Source organism: Pan paniscus, chromosome 5 (genome assembly GCF_029289425.2).
Source record: "Pan paniscus chromosome 5, NHGRI_mPanPan1-v2.0_pri, whole genome shotgun sequence".
Taxonomy (NCBI): Eukaryota; Metazoa; Chordata; class Mammalia; order Primates; family Hominidae; genus Pan; species Pan paniscus.
The window spans coordinates 41919219-41935913 of NC_073254.2; the positions used below are offsets into that span (position 1 = coordinate 41919219).

Sequence of the window (16695 nt, forward strand, 5' to 3'; positions counted from 1 at the left end):
GGCCGGTTAGTTCAGTTGGTTAGAGCGTGGTGCTAATAACGCCAAGGTCGTGGGTTTGATCCCCATATCGACCACATATTTTCCTCAGTACTTTTTCTCGGTAGTTCTAGAGGAACTCGTCGGTTTTCAGCCACCAAAGAGCTAAGGATAATTAACAATGCAACTCATCAGTTTTTAGCCAGCGAAGAGCTGAGGGTGATTAACAGTGCTCTCAGATGGTACAAATTCCCTGCCATCATTTCTTAATCTATCTGAAACCTAACTCCATCCCCAAATCACCCAAATTTCTACATCTCCTCAGGTAAAGTTCTTATTCTTTTCTTCCAGGTGTAAGGGCTGGGGACAGAAAGCTGTTCAGGGCAGAGGGCCCAAGATCGGGAGTCCTGCCGAAGGAAAAAAAAAATGAGAAATTAGAAGATTATTGGCGTCTTAAAAATTATTTAAATAAAGCTTACTTGATTTCAAATTGTCCTTCCAAATTACTATTGAAACCAACCTTGTTTCTCAAATTGACAAGAGATACAAGATAAAGAGAAGAAATACTGAATTGCCCTTTCAAGTTGGAAGCAGTATGCAAGGTGCATGTTTATTAATCACAAGAGGCCAGATTCGACTCCTTTCTAGCTCATCCTTTCCTAAAAACAAAACAAGAAACCAAACCAAAACAAAACACACCAAGTCTGTGTTCCATGTTCAAAGCGATAGCTTCCTCTCAGGGCAATCTTTTCTGTCAGTTAAATCTAAAAAAGTCTTCAGAGACATATAATAACAATCTCCTAAGAATTTGTTCTCTTTATCTTGTATCTCTTGACAATTTGAGAAAGAAGGTTGGTTTCAGGAGCAATTTGGGAGGACAATTTGAAATCAAGTAAGCTTCATTTAAATAATTTTTAAAAAGCCAATAATCTTCTAATTTTTTTTTTCTTTCATTAGGCAGGGCTCCCAATCTTGGGTCCTCTGCCCTGAACAGCTTTCTGTCCCTAGCCCTAACACCTAGTGGAAAAGAATAAGAACTTTACCTGAGAAGATGTAGAAATTTGGGTGATTCGGGAATGGAGTTAGAATTCAGATGGATTAAGAAACGATGGCAGCGAATTTGGACCTTCTGAGAGCATTGTTTATTAGCCTCAGCTCTTCGCTGGCTGAAAACCGACAATTTGCATCGTTAATTATCCGTAGCCCTTCGCTGGCTGAAAACCGACGAGTTTCTGCAGAACTGCCATAAAAAACTACTGGGGAAAATACGTGGCCAGTACGGGGATCGAACCCGCGACCTTGGCGTTATTAGCACCACGCTCTAACCAACTGAGCTAACCAGCCGACGCTGGGGCATCTCTTTTTTTTTTCCCTCCCCCCTCTTAATCTCGACCCTCATCCTTTTTTGGGAAAGCATTAAATTCAGCAATATAATTCTTGTTTGTCTCACAAGAAGAAACAATTTCTTAGTTGCTTTAGATTCTTAATAAAAAGAATGAGAAACTTTCTCTTAAAACAAAAACAAAACAAGGAAATAACATTTTTTATTTATTTATTTTTATTATTTTATTTTTTAAGCCGTGTTCCTAGAGTTGAAAGAGGACGCTTAAAAATTTCAAACTGCGGCGAATAGTCCAGGAATCCATGGAAACATTTGTTGCTTTCTAAATGTCTGGTAATCAGTACGTGCAGACAATGAATCGGACTCGGTGAAATATTAGCGAGTCCTTGTTTTGTAAGAGCCCTTCACTAACACAACCTAGAAATTGGCACCTGAAGGATATTCCCGACGAGTCTGTTTTCGATGGTCCCACCGTCGAGATCGTCCCAGGCAGGTTTCTCATGCCCGGAGCCTCCATTTGGAAGTTTCCCTACCTGTTGCCTCAGATTTCCAGAGTGACCTCAAATCAAAGCCCACTTTGAAGACCTTGGTATTGGAGAATTCTAGAAATGTGGCTCCACTCACCCTTCAGGGACGGTTAAACCGATCTTTCTACCCAGCCATTGTCTCCTAAAAATATTACCATTGTTTTTAATATCTTCTTTATCGTTCCAGAGATTTTTAACGCATAGCCAAAGTTAAACAAATGTTTTCTTTTTTCTCTTCACAAATAGTGGCATTTTATCTACTTTTTAAATCCTTTGCTTTTTTTAACTCAGAATATATTTTTGCAATTCTTTCATATCACAACAGAAAAGTGTTCATTCTCTTTTAAATATGCATAGTATTCAGTTATATGAGTATATACCATAGTTTAATAGGCATAGCTTAGACTTCCATCCTCCTATTGCAAATTTTTCGTATCTATGAGCATACACCGTATCTGATGTATGCCATGATACTTTGCACATGTGGAAAGGCTGCACCAAAGAACATGTACATTGGCAATTTTGATGGCCATTGTCACACTGTGCTTTAGAGAGTTGATCCCAATACTCTTTTTGCTTGCTTGTTTGTTTTAACTATACTGAGCACAAATACGATCCTGAACACATTTCTTTTCTTTTGCTTTTTTTTTTCCGGTGAGACGGAGATTTACTTTTGTTGCTCAGGCTGGAGTGCAATGGCGCGATCTCGGCTCACTGCTTCCCAGGTTCAAGCGATTCTCCTGCCTCAGGCTCCTGAGTAGCTGGGATTACAGGCATGTGTCACCACTCCCGGCTAATTTTGTATTTTTAGTACAGACGGGGTTTCACCGTGTTGCCCAGGCTGTTCTCGAACTCCTGACCTCAGGTTATCCGCCCCCTTTGCCTCCCAAAGTGCTGGGATTACAGGCGTGAGCCACTGCGCCCGGCCAATCCTGGACACATTTCTACACCTTCTTCCTGAATTCCCTGCTACAAATTCGAAGCGAAACTAGGCAATCAGTATGTAGATTGTCTAGTTGGGGCATACTAGATTCTGGAACATTGTTTTGGGGGTACAAGTAATGATGTAAAGGGAATGTGATAGAATCAGGCGGGAGAAGGAAGGGGCTGAGGGGACAGCACGGAGAAGGAGCCAACAGTGGCCTTATTTTGTGCACCTAGGAGAGTACAACACGGGCAGAAACACCTGAGGGACAGGAACTAAGACACGTCAGTCTGTCTGGAGATTAAGACTGAGCTGCAGAGTGGTACAGGGCGAGTAGTAGGAGATGAAGTCTGAGGAAGAAGGAACATTTATGAATACATGATGCAAAACCCTCTAGTAGATTACTATAAATGAATCAGAATACTTGATGGTAAGTGGATGGGGCACTAAAAATAAATTGGCCAGGCGCGGTGGCTCACGCCTGTAATCCCAGCACTTTGGGAGGCCGAGGTGGGCGGATCACCTGAGGTCAGGAGTTAGAGGCCACCCTGGCTAACATGGTGAAACGCCATCTCTACTAAAAATGCAAAAATTAGCTGGGCTTGGTGGCGGGCGCCTGTAGTACCAGCTACTCGGGAGGCTGAGGCAGGAGAATGGCGTGAACCTGGGAGGCGGAGCTTGCAGTGAGCCAAGATAGCGCCACTGCACTCTAGCCTGGGCGACAGAGCAGGACTCCGTCTAAAATAAATAAATAAAAATAAAAAAGAAATTATCAGGTATTAATTGATCTACATTAAGTCTAAACTAAGAACTATGATCACTATAGGCCAAGTTAAGGATTTTCGAATTGGTCCTAACAACAATGGGAAACTATGCAAGGATTTTAGGCAGAAAAGTCACATGGACGGATTCACATTTTTAAAATTTGTTTATTATTTAGTTTTGAGACGGAGTCTGACTCCGTCTCCCAGGCTGGAGTACAGTGGCGCGATCTCAGCTCACTGCAACCTCCACCTCCCGGGTTCAAGCGATTCTCCTGCCTCAGGCTCCTCAGTAGCTGGGATTACAGGCATGCGCCACCACACTCAGCCATTTTTTTTTTTTTTTCGTATTTTTAGTAGAGACGGAATTTCGCCATGTTGGCCAGACTGGTCTGGAACTCCTGACCTCAAATGTTCCACCCGCCTCGGCCTCCCAAAGTGCCGGGATTACAGGTGTGAGCCACCGCGCCCAGCCAGATTCACGTTTTAAAAAGATCTCTTTAACTTTGTGTAACAACCGCACAGGTCCAGTTCTAGACACTTGACAGGCATCAGGGAACTATAGCAACACATCACTAGTACCGGGCCAATGAAATATCTGCCCTCATAGAGGATGGAAACAGATATAAATAACAAACATAATAAAAATGTGAATTATAAAATGTGTAAGAAGGTGTTAAATGTGATTGGTAAATAGAGGCAGGTAGGAAGAACTGGAGTGATGAGAGTAGGTTGGAAAGCTAGAGTTGTTAGTGTAGCCTTAATAAGATTGTGACTGGAAGAAAAGGAGCAATCAAGCCACCTGACATGTGAGGTGTCACAAGCAGAGTACAACCACTATAAAAGTCTAAAGGTGGGTACTTGCATGGAATGTTTGAGGAACAGTAAAAGGGTTCATGTGGCCAGAATACAAGAGAGGGAGACAGTAATAGAGATGAGATCAGAGAGAAATGAAGGATCGGAGTATATAGGATCTTGTAGGAGATCTTAGGAATTTGGCTTTAATTCAAGTAGAACGGGAAGCTATTGTATAATTCTGATTTTAGGAGAGGCAAATCTGATACATGCTTTAAAATACTGCTTTTAGTAGGTCTTTCGTAAATAGACTATAGGGGACTATATTCGGTTTTATATTCAGATTGCATTAGCCGGGCGCGGTGGCTCACGCCTGTAATCCCAGCACTTTGGTAGGCCGAGGCGGGCGGATCACGAGGTCAGGAGATTGAGACCATCCTGGCTAACATGGTGAAACCCCGTCTCTACTAAAAATACAAAAATTAGGTGGGCCTGGTGGCAGGCGCCTGTAGTCCCAGCTACTCGGGAGGCTGAGGCAGGAGACTGGCGTGAACCCGGGAGGCAGAGCTTGCAGTGAGCCGAGATCGAGCCACTGCACTCCAGCCTGGGCGACAGAGCGAGACTTCGTCTCAAAAAAAAAAAAAAAAAAAAAAAAAAAAAAAAAAAAAAAAAAAAAGATTGAGATTGCATTAGGTTATTGTATTCTATGAGAAACAGACTCCAGGATATAGTTTTCATGAAGGAAGTCTATTGTGTATCCAGGAATGATACACAAAAGAGGACTCAACCATTCCCATGGGGAGCTCTGGAGCTACAATGATCCTTTAGAAATGTCCTGAATTGGGGAAAAGGAGCTGGGTCTTTGTACCCACTCATAGACGTGGCTTTAGATGTAGGCTGATCCCAGAGAAAAGATATAACCTTAAACAGGGTAGCTTTTTTAGCTTAGAACAATTCCTGGGAAGAGCTGAGCTTTGAGTTAGCAGCAAACAGCACTCCAGGATGTTGGGTGTCTGAGTACCTTGCTCCACAAAACATTGGGCAATGTAGAAAACCATTGGGTTCTAGGTAGAACACCATCATATCCATTACAGTCTACCACTTGCTCTACTCAGAGCCGCTTCCTTCATATAATGAATTCATCCCACCTGGGAATAACTTTTCTAGGATTCTGGTTGATCTCTTCGTGACTAAATCGTAAAAGAGGCAAGTGGCTGTTTGGCTCCTTCTATACCTCAAAAAAAAAAAAAAAAAAAAAAAAAGTCCGCAAACGGTTCCATATATCTAGAGCCGGCAGGCTCCATTTACCCACAGGGACTGGCCTTGGCCTGAGTGCAGTAATCTCCGAGCTGGACTCTGAGTCCCGGTAGGGAGGAAAGCTCAGCAAGAACATCTGCCAGCCCAGGTTCCTTTCGAGGACCTCAGTACATGCACACACAGGAAAACACCCTAATCCCACTCCAAATCTTCCTGTAGCGTCCTGAGTCTCAGTGGAACCTTGTGATGATCCCATGGAGCGAGGCTTACGAGCAGCGAGTGAGCGACTGGAGCCCTGCCTGCACCTGGAGGGGCGGTTCTGGCCCAGTGCTCCCGGAAACGGTGGCTTTCGGCAAAGTCTCGGCCTCGCCTTGACCCTCCAGGAAAAATGTTCCTGAGCGGAAAGATCGTTCAAGTTGCCTGCGAACCAAGTCCTTGAGGTCTTTGTGGGGATCAGACGATGAGAGCATCAATTATAATAATAATAATTTGTTCGGCAAAAAATTGCTCGGGTCTGTTCATGTCCACCCGAGTAGCCACGGACACTTGGCTTTGAAGAGGGCTTTTTCCTTGTCGAAAACAGGAAGGGCTCTGGTGGGAGAAAGGCGGCAGGTGTACTTCGGTTTATATGCACACCACAGGTGACAAGGAGAACCTTCTCTCCTAAACGGCTAAATATGGTGCGGGGGTGCAATTCTAAAAACGTGCACTGAGAAATTCAGCTAAGGATTCCTCAAAAGTACAGGTTGCTTCTGCCCGGTTTCGAACCGGCGACCTTTCGCGTGTGAGGCGAACGTGATAACCCCTACACTGCAGAAACCCTGACGTTTGATAATTTTTCTCCTAGGAGGAGAAGAAAATTTTTCTGGATATCCAGATTTGGTAACATCGAATTGATCTTTTCTTTCAGGAAATTATCAAGGTTGATAAGCTTTCCTATTTATTAAAATCAGTAATATCGGAGTTCACGAGTCATACAAAGAAAATACTACGACTTGGGGAAAATTTTCTTTTCAAACACAGCACAGAAATTTTACATAGCCCCCCAGTAGAGGACTTTTTAAAGTACTCCCTCTGTTAGGCTTTCTCCAACAGCAGAAGGCTCTGTGATCTCCATCTCTTGGGAGGCAGAAAATTACCACAAGAAAATAGCCGGGAGGCAGCGGATTGAACCCTGGAAACGGCCCGCTCTTTGTGCTGGGCGGTGCTCGAAGGGAAGAAACTGAGGGCCCGGGAGTCGAGTGTGTCCAATTGTCTGCCAGGCAGGATAAGGACTGGGAAAAATGAAAAAAAAAAAATCCTAGACATACACAACCTACCAAGCCTGAATCATGAAGACACAGAAAATCTGAACATACCAATAGTAGATAAGGAAATTGAATCAGCAATAAAAACATCTCCCATCAAAGAAAAGCCCAGGACCTGTAGCGTCTCTAGTGAATTCTACCAACTATTTAAAGAACTAATACCATTTATTATGGAAAACAGTATTGTGGTTCCTCAAAAAATTAAAAATAGAGATACCATATGATCCAGCAAACTCTCTAGTGGGTATATAGCTAAAGGAAGTGAAATCAGTATGTCCAAGAGATTATCTGCATACCACCAAGATATGGAATTCTTCTTTTTTTTTTTTTTTTGGTGGCACAGAGTCTCTCTCTGTCACCCAGGGTGCGATTTTGACTCACTGCAACCTCTGTCTCCCGGGCTCAAACGATTCTTGTGCCTCAGTCTCCCGAGTAGCTGGGATTACAAGCCTATGCCAATATACCCCGCTGATTTTTTTTTTTTTTTGTATTTTTAGTAGGGGCGCGTTTTCACCATGTTGCCCAGGCTGGTCTTGAACTTCTGGGCTCTCCTCGGCCTCCCAAAGTGCTGGGATTGCAGGCGTGAGCAACTGCGCCCAGCCAAGATATGGAATTCTTGTGTTCACCAATGGATGAATGGATAGAGAAATGCGTTTAGCTTCCCTGTGCCTTGGAAGTATCATTTCCAATTTATCATGGGTGTGTACATTTTTATTGGTGTACTTGTGAGCTCATCACTGATTTTTGCAGTCTGTTAATCTACCATAGTTTCAGTTTCATTGTATTTTCTTATATATTTATATTGTGTACTGATGTGTGCATGAATTAGTAATGAGTACTCTATTATTTTAATGTCATAATTATTTATTATTTATTAAAAATAATATTTAATATCAAATGTTATTTATTACTTATATTATTTATTATTATTATAATTTATAATATGTCACATTATAAAATATTATTTAATTAAAATTTAATGTCACTATTATTTTAATGTCATAAAATACATGAAAATACATTTTTCTGTAGAATCACGTTTTCCTCCTACTGTGAATAAAGACATAACTCACTAAGGGGAAGAATCTTGGCCAAAATGTGTGATAAATCATGCAGCAGTTAAAAGTGTGCAAAAACAAACAGTAAATGTGAAAGGAGGCACAAATTTAATAAAGTTACTCCATAAATCATAATTGACATTAAATGTTGGAATGTAGGAACTGATTTATTAACCATATAAATTTAAAACACACGTTATCTTTTGACAAATTGTTTACCTATTTTAGTTTTCAAAGTGGGCAAAATTAACACCTCAAAACATAAAAGTGTTTTCAGAGAAGGATCACAGAGTGTGTGTGTGTGTGTGTGTGTGTGTGTGTGTGTGTATAATGGTAATATGTAGACTTAACTGCACCTTTTGCCTAAATGACAAAATGGCCTAGACCCAATCTGGCAGAGTCCTTTTTCCAGAAGAACTGGGAAAACTTTTCATATTTAAGTTTGGAACAACAGAGAGAACGGGAAGACTTTGGCATTTAGAGAATGTGAATATTTGTATTTCTCGATAAAGTGAGAAATCTTTTTGGAAAAGCTATGGCTTTAATCAGTTTCAAATCTGAGACCCCTTTCTTGTAGCCAGATGTGCTAACCAGTACACCCCAAAAAACTTTCTCTTCTGTGCAGCAATCCATAGCAGAATGAAAGGAGGATTCTTTGGATATACTCAAACCTAATAACTTTTAATATGTTTTTCTTTTTAGTATATTTTTATCCACAGTGTGTTTCTTCCTTCATACTTTCAATTCGTTAAAATTAACATTTAGGTTGGTGCAAAAGTAGTTGCAGTCTCGGACCATGAATTTTTAAATCATTATAACTAGGCTCAAACACATCTTTATTAATCAAAATAGGAACCTTTACAATCAACACATTTCTGCCAACAAGAAATAAGTTTGTTTATTCCTGGAGGGTAAAAATCTGTGCTTCGGGATTGGACAGAAAATGCTTGCATCCCCTCGTTGTGGAAGCGTTTTACCTGCAAAAAGTTGTGGAGATGTTTGAAGAAGTTGTAGTCGATTGGTGAGAGGTCAGATGAATATGATGGATTAGGAAAATCTTCGTAGCCCAACTCGCTCAACTTCAGAAGCGTTATTTGTGCGACGTGCAGTCGAGTCAACGTTGTTGTGAAGAATTGGGCCCTTCCTGTTAACCAATGCTGGCTGCAGGCATTGCAGTTTTCGATGTATCTCATTGATTTGCTGAGCATACTTCTCAGATGTAATGGTTTCACGGGTATTCAGAAAGCTACAGTGAATCAGACAAGCAGCAGACCACCAAACAGCGAATATGACCTTTTTTTGGTACAAGTTTGGCTTTGGGAAGTGCTTTGGAGCTTCTTCTCGGTCCAACCACTGAACTAGTCGTCGCCGGTTGTCGTATAAAATCCACTTTTCATCGCACGTCACAATCCGATGGAGAAATGGTTCTTTGTTGCGTAGGATAAAGGAAGAAGACACTTCAGAACGGCCCTTTTTTTTTTTTTTTCGCTCAGCTCATGAGGTACCCATTCACCAAGGTTTTTCATCTTTCCAATTTGCTTCAAATGCCGCACGGTAAAATGGTCGACGTTGAATTATTTGGCAACTTCTCTTGTAGTTGTAAGAGAATCAGCTTCGCTGATTGCTCTCAATTAGTCTTGTCAACTTCCCATGGCCCGCCACTACAACTCTTCATCTTCAAGGCTCTTCTCACCTTTGCAAAACTTCTGGAACCACCACTGCACTGTACGTTCATTAGCAGTTACTGGGCCAAAGTGCGTTGTCCATATTGCGAGTTGTCTTCGCTGCTTTATGACCCATTTTGCACTCGAATGAGAAAATTGCTTGAGGCCGGGCGCGATGGCTCACGCCTATAATCCCAGCAATTTGGAAGGCCAAGGCGGGCGGATCACCCGAGGTTGGGAGTTCGTAGACTATCCTGACCAACAAGAAGAAACCGTCTCTACTAAAAATACAAAATTAGCCGGGTATAGTGGCGCATGCCTGTAATTTCAACTACTCGGGAGGCTGAGGCAGGAGAATCGGTTGAACCCGGGAGGCGGAGGTTGCGGTGAGCCGAGATCGCGCCATTGCACTCCAGCCTGGGCAACAAGAGCGAAATTCCGTCTCAAAAAAAAAAAGTTGAAGAGGGGAAAAATCGTTTATTTTTTTATATCTTGTTAAGAGGGAAGTGAACTTCGCGTCGTGGCCGGTTAACTTAATTGGTTAGAGCGTGGTGCTAATAATGTCAAGGTTGCGGTTTGGATCCCCGAACGGGCCACAGTGGGTGTTAGCTTTTCATCATTTATATCGATCATCTGTGAACGCTGTGAACGCAACAATTATGTCTGAATACAAACTGTAGATCGTCACCGCTGAACCCAAGCAGTCATCAAGATAATTCCACCTGCTAGAGGGGGTATTAAGTAACACTTAATACCTTAATTTGAAAAAAGGATATTGTTTAGTTGTCGTCCTTTTTTTTTTTTTTTTTTTTTTTGAGACAGAGTCTCTCTCTTGATGCCAGGCTGGAGTGCAATCGCACAACTGGGCTCACGGCAACTTCCGCCTCCTGAGTTCAACCGATTCTCCTGCCTCAGCCTCCCTAGTTATTTTCCATAATCTTGATTCTTGAAGATTAGCTTGGCTTGTTATGTAATTCTTGGTTCACACTTTATTTTTATTTTTTAATGCTGATCTAATTTTTTATTTTACTGCTCAGAAGTCTGATACTAGGCTTCTGTTTATGGAAACTTTCCTTGGTTAATTGTTTCAATGATTACATCTACTCTATTGACTCTTTTCTTTCTTTGAGGTAATCCAATTAAAGTATTAGGTTTTCTGAGGCCTTACCTTAACCGTAAGCAGAAAAACCTTCCTTGCTCCTTTGTCTCCATATTTGTTTCCCTAAATTTCTTATTTGCATAGCAGCCATTGAGACTTTAGCTTGAAATGGAAAATATAATTTTTCTTCTTCAAACTTTCCCAACTCTCCACAGCACATCACACCAAAGTGTTAAGTGAAAGATCGTCCTCTTTATTCCTGGTCTAACCCTTATTTTCTCATTTTGTCTTATTTTCTCCTACTCCCTGCCTCAAATTTAGAATTCCTTGGAGTTTCCCCAAACACTGACTTATTTCTCCATGCTGCCTCTAATTCCAGATTCCCCTATCCCCCCCATCTCTCATCAGCCGATTTCTTACTTTTCATCTATTAAGTCTTGGATTGAGGGAAGAGAGAGACCCTCTCATATTGTTTTATATTGTTTTATACTCAGTACCTGTTTTAAGAAAAAAAGAAGGAAGAGAAATCAAAGACAGGTAGCCCGGCGCCAGGCCCAAAACCAGACCTGGGCTTGCCTGGCCTAAACCTAGTAGTTAAAAATCAACTCATGACTTAGAAACCGATGTTTTTCATAGAGTCCAGACATTGTAGAGAAAAACATTGTGAAACTCCCTGCCCTGTTCTCTTTCTCTGTGACCACCAGTGCTTGCAGCCCCTGTCAAGTACCCCTTGCTTGCTCAAATCAATCACGACCCTGTCATGTGAAATCTTCAGTGTTGTGAGCCCTTAAAAGGGACACAAATTGTGCACTTGAGGAGTTCGGATTTTAAGGCAATAGCTTGCCGATGCTCCCAGCTGAGTAAAGCCCTTCTTTCTACAACTCAGTGTCTGAGAGGTTTTGTCTGCGGCTCATACTGCTACAGGATCAGTTATCACTTCTTCTGAAAGCTTTTCCTCATTATTTGGAGTGACAGTTGCTCCTTTTCTATGTTTCCGTGATAGTGCATGAGTATTTATCTCTGTGGTTTCATTTGTCAATTTAAAATATAACCACCCTGTTTTGGGTAATTTTATTATGAAAAATCAGTGTTGAGCCCTTTGTTACCTCAGGCATGTCCATTTTTTCAAGATATCTGTTACCGCTAGAGCCTAGCTCAGGATGGGGCACATTGTAGGCTACTCATTAATTTCTTTGAAATAAATGTCTAATCAAATTGTTGAAAATAATAAACTCATGCCATTTATGCTGCAGATTTAATGTCAGAAAAAAATCATAAGACTCAAGATCTTGCTAACTGGGAAATACTGTCTTTCTTCTCTGTTTCCTGAAATATTGTGATCAATCCAAGTTTTAGCTGCCAAGAGCAGGAATTTTCCACTTTGCTATTTGTCAGAGATTCATAAGTGGCACTGTCCTGTCATGTCAACAGATTTGGAGGAAGAGCACCATCTCACTGTTGAGCACCTTCCAGATACCCGGGAAATGCTGGAAAAGGAAAAAAGACAGTGACAATTGTCAGTTGACATAGGAAGAGAAATAAAAAATAGACAAATGTTGTACATCATCTGTCCATTAAACAGATTGACATAATCACTGAGCATGTGCTTTCCAGACTAGTAAGAGTGACACAAACAATAGAATGACCGATGACTCCTAGATACACTCACCACACATGAATTCCCAGTCACATGAATTCCCAGATACCACCTCTTTTGTCATCACCTTCTGACAGTCTACTGGGCACAGCTCACCCCTCCCCCATCACATCCCCTGCTCAACACTGTCCTCCAGACAAGCATTGACTTTGCAGAAGCTTGAGTGGTCTCCAGATCTCAGTGTGTTGGATCCTCCTGGCTCCTCAAGGTCAAGAAGAGAGTTGGAAATCAAAGCCATAGGAAAACATCAAAGAGTTCCTTGAAATCACATCCCTGTGTTTACTCTGCCTAGCTTTGGGGGAGAAATTTAGACTCTAGTTATGAGCTGTATTTGGTTATGAATCATGGAGTTTCTACAGCATTAATTTTAACAAATAGAAAGTGTGAAGGAAAGGGCCGGGTGGGGTGCGGTGGCTCACGCCTGTAATCCTAGCACTCTGGGAGGCCGAGGCCGGTGGATCACGAGGTCAGAAGTACGAGACCAACCTGGCCAACATGGTGAAACCTTGTCTCTACTAAAAATACAAAAATTAGCCAGGCATGGTGGCGCACGCCTGTAATCCCAGTACTCAGGAGGCTGAGGCAGAAGAATTGCTTGAACCTGGGAGGCGGATGTTGCAGTGAGCCGAGATCGTGCCACTGCATTACAGCCAGGGAGAGAGTGAGACTCCATCTTGGGGGGGTGGGGGCAGGGGGAAGAAAAAGGGGGGGAAAAAAAGAAAGTATGAAGGAAAGAAACACACTGTGGATAAAAATATAAAGAAAAACATGACTGGGGGCAGTGGCTCATGCCTGTAATCCCAACACTTTTTGAGGCCAAGGCGGGTGGATCACCTGAGGTCAGGTATTCTAGACCAGCCTTACCAACATGGTGAAACCCTGTCTCTATTAGAAATACAAAATTAACCAGGCGTGTCAGCACCTGCCTATAATCCCAGCTGCTTGGGAGACTGAGGCAGGATACTTGCTTGAATCAGGACCGGGAGGTTGCAGTGAGCTGAGATCGCAGCACTGCGCTCCAGCCTGGGCAACAAGAGCGAAACTCCGTCTCAAAAAAAAAAAAAAAAAAAAAAAAAAAAGAGAGAGAGAGAGAGAGAAAGAAAAAAGAAAAACATTGAAAGTTATTAGGTTTGAGTATATCCAAAGAATCACCATCTCATTCTGTTGTGAAAGGCCTGATTGTAGCAGGGAGTTTCTGTAATGTAATAATTAGCATGTCCGCCTAGCATGTGAAAGGATTCTGGTTTTTAAATCCAGTGGAAACAACAGCTTTTCCAAAAAATTTGTCTCATGGATACCTTCTTCCAGTCTGAGGCTGGCGTTTTCTCTCTCAATAGCCTTTTGATGAAGATAATGTTTAGTTTGGATGAAGTCCATAGTTTCAATCTTTTTAAAAATGCTTACTTGTTTTGTCAAATCTACAAAACATTTGACTATCGCAAAGGCAAAAAGGATTTTTCTAAATTTTCTTTAATAGGCTTTGTTTTCATTTTCACTTTAAGGTGTATGGGTGAAAAATTTGAGCAGGCGCTTCACAAAGACGGCCAAATGGCAACTGAACAATTTGCAATCAGGAAAAAAAAAAAAAAAAAAAGAAAGAAAGAAAGAGGGAAGAGGGTCTAAACAAGCAAATAAACGAAAAACGAGAGGCGAGGCTACCAGGTTTCTTCCATTTCTGGCAAACATTTATTGTTGTTGTTTTTTCCTTCACAGAATTATTTTCAGAAACCTTCCACAGGAGATTCGTGCGTGGAGGGGGTGGGGTGGAAAGTAGTAGGGAATGGAGAAGATTACTAAGAAAAGTTTCCTGTCTGGAACCGCGGCAGATCTCTTTGGATAGAGATGACTACTTAACCTCACTCTGCTTTCCTTCGCCGCGGTTGCGGCCGCGACCCTGTTCTTACCACCAGCAATTCCTCCAGGGACTTGGTCAGCAGCCCAACTTGATCTGCGTCTCTCTGCTAAGGTGTTTCCGCAACAGGGTCAACTCCAAGCCTCACCTTTCTAGGAATCCCGGGCGCCGCGCGGGGGTCGGGACTCCGACCTGCATTTCCAGGCGGAGGTTTCCCTGGGTCAGGCGGCCACTCTCTGCCAGAGATTGTCAGTTATCCAACTGTCAATAGAGCCGCCGCTCCAGCGAGTTTAATTTAGGCACAGAAAAGTCCTGCCAGGGTTGAGGTGGGCTTAGGAAGAGTTTACTTGAGTGTGTGATTTAGAAATAGATCTATGGGACAGACAGACACGAAATCGGGCATTGGGACCCTCGCAGGCAGGGTATCTAGACTGGCAGCTGCCGGTGCAGGATATTGCCAAGGACTCGGCATCCGGCTCAGCTCAAGGTGGGGACGAAGACGTCCCGGTTGCAAGGAGGAGCCCTACTCCCCCCGGAATCAGAACTGTGCATAGCGGGCTCTGGATTTGCCGGGATGTTTGAGGAATTTGAAATGAGAAAGGAGAGGAGGAAATGGTTTAATGGTATATTGAGTTACTGGAGTGTATTTTAGTCACAGATTTTGGTTTTAAAAAATGAGAAATATGGAGTGCAGGATTTCTGCCTGATTGAGTACAAGGCGAGAAAATAAGTGCTACAACCTCCCTAGTCCACCTACACTTCAATGTCTTAAATCCTAGTGCATCTGCAGAGCCCAGCACCGGATGGGGGAGGGGAGTGGCGGCGGAGAGAGAACAGAACTGGAATTCTAGGTAGGGGAGTCAAATTTGCTAGGCTCTCAACTGAGACCATCGCATTTGTTCTTAGTTGGCTAAGGGTATACACATGATCTGAATCTCTCTGAGTATTCCCAAATTGTTTGGGGGAAAATTTAGCTGGTTTTAACTTAGAGATTAGGTCACACTAGGTCTCACATCCTGTGTACTTTGAGAGGACAAAAGGATAAAGGGTAGAAACTGGCATTTTAAAAGAACCGATTATCACATATTTTATAGCTATTTAATAAGGTAATCCTTAATATTATGACCTGAAATCCTCTCCATGGCTGACTCTCATGTGTTCAGCTTTATTTCATACCCCACCGCCCCTTTCTCTCCAACCACACTGTCCTACTTGCAAATCGGTCCCTCTTATTTACCATGGGTTTGGGTACATATGATTTCTTTTGCCTTTAACACTCTTTTAAACCTAGTTAACATCTCCCCAACCTTTAAACTTGAGCATCATTATTTTCTCAGAGAACTCTTCCCCTAAACTTTCTAAATTAATCTTCATATATATTAAAGGAGAGCACTATATGTCTCTCTTTTCTTGGAAATGCTGCATTAATTTGGATGATAACTTGATTACTGTCTGTCTCTCACAAGAAAATAATTTCCAAGAAGACAGGTGCAGTGCCTGGTTTCATTTACTAATAAAACCCTACAGTCCATTGCAACGCCCATATATGCAATGGACACACAATAAATATTAGTTGACTAATATGTGAACCCATACCATTCTACAAAGTAAATGTTAAACTTATTTTGAGACAAGGAACTGAGGTTAATAGTTAATTGTCCAAATTGCAGAATTAGTAAAATAGTTATTTCCTATTTTTCTCGGATTTGAGACTCAATTGCAGAAACTGTGTAACCAGTAGGGAAAGAGGAATTGAATTCTTGCCTTTAAAAATAACAGAAAATAACAATGGCCTTCATGGTCAACATCTTTAAGGAAAAATGCAGACTGGTGTCTTTGAACAGGATTTTCACAATCATCACAGTGAGACACTAATTAACCACACAAATTGAATGCTGTATAGAGAGGTATTTGATAGACAATAGAACCTTTCCACTTTCCTGATAGTCCTCTGCCCTTCCCAAATTCTGTAAACATGCTTACCCTCGTGATATATCAAGAACAATATGAAGATCTCCAGACAGGAAACGCAGACATCTGGTCATCAAGATAGGAGATACATTCACTTTGAGCCTCAACTTAATTTCGCAATATTCTGGCCACCGCAACCCTTCCTTTTACATTATGTAGACTCTTGTCTACTACATTACGTCTCTTTACATTTTTATCCATAAACATCGACAACAACGAAATCACACTCTTCTGAATTCCTGCCTCTGCCCCGTGAAAAGAAAAAAAAAAGAAAAAAAAAATGTCAACGTCCACAGTAACGAGCCTCGCATCTGAGGGGAAATTTTCTTAAATTCTCCAGTCACGCCTGAAAAAAAAAAGTTTTAATGGAGGACTTTGTAGTAAAGAAAAGCATGGTAACCTTGATAATTTACTGAAAGGAAAGGCCAATCAACTCGATGTTACCAAAGCTGAAACAGAAAAATTTAATTCTCCCTTAACGAAGGAAGCCAACACAGCACACGG

General features: G+C 41.9%; 2 non-coding genes across 2 annotated transcripts; one reads left to right on the forward strand and one right to left on the reverse strand.

Moving 5' to 3' along the window:
- TRNAI-AAU (transfer RNA isoleucine (anticodon AAU)) lies at nucleotides 1-74 on the forward strand. The gene has a single exon. It is a non-coding gene; the product is annotated as a tRNA-Ile (tRNA).
- Nucleotides 75-1246: 1172 nt separating this feature from the next.
- On the reverse strand, nucleotides 1247-1320 carry TRNAI-AAU (transfer RNA isoleucine (anticodon AAU)). The gene has a single exon. It is a non-coding gene; the product is annotated as a tRNA-Ile (tRNA).
- Nucleotides 1321-16695: the final 15375 nt, after the last annotated feature.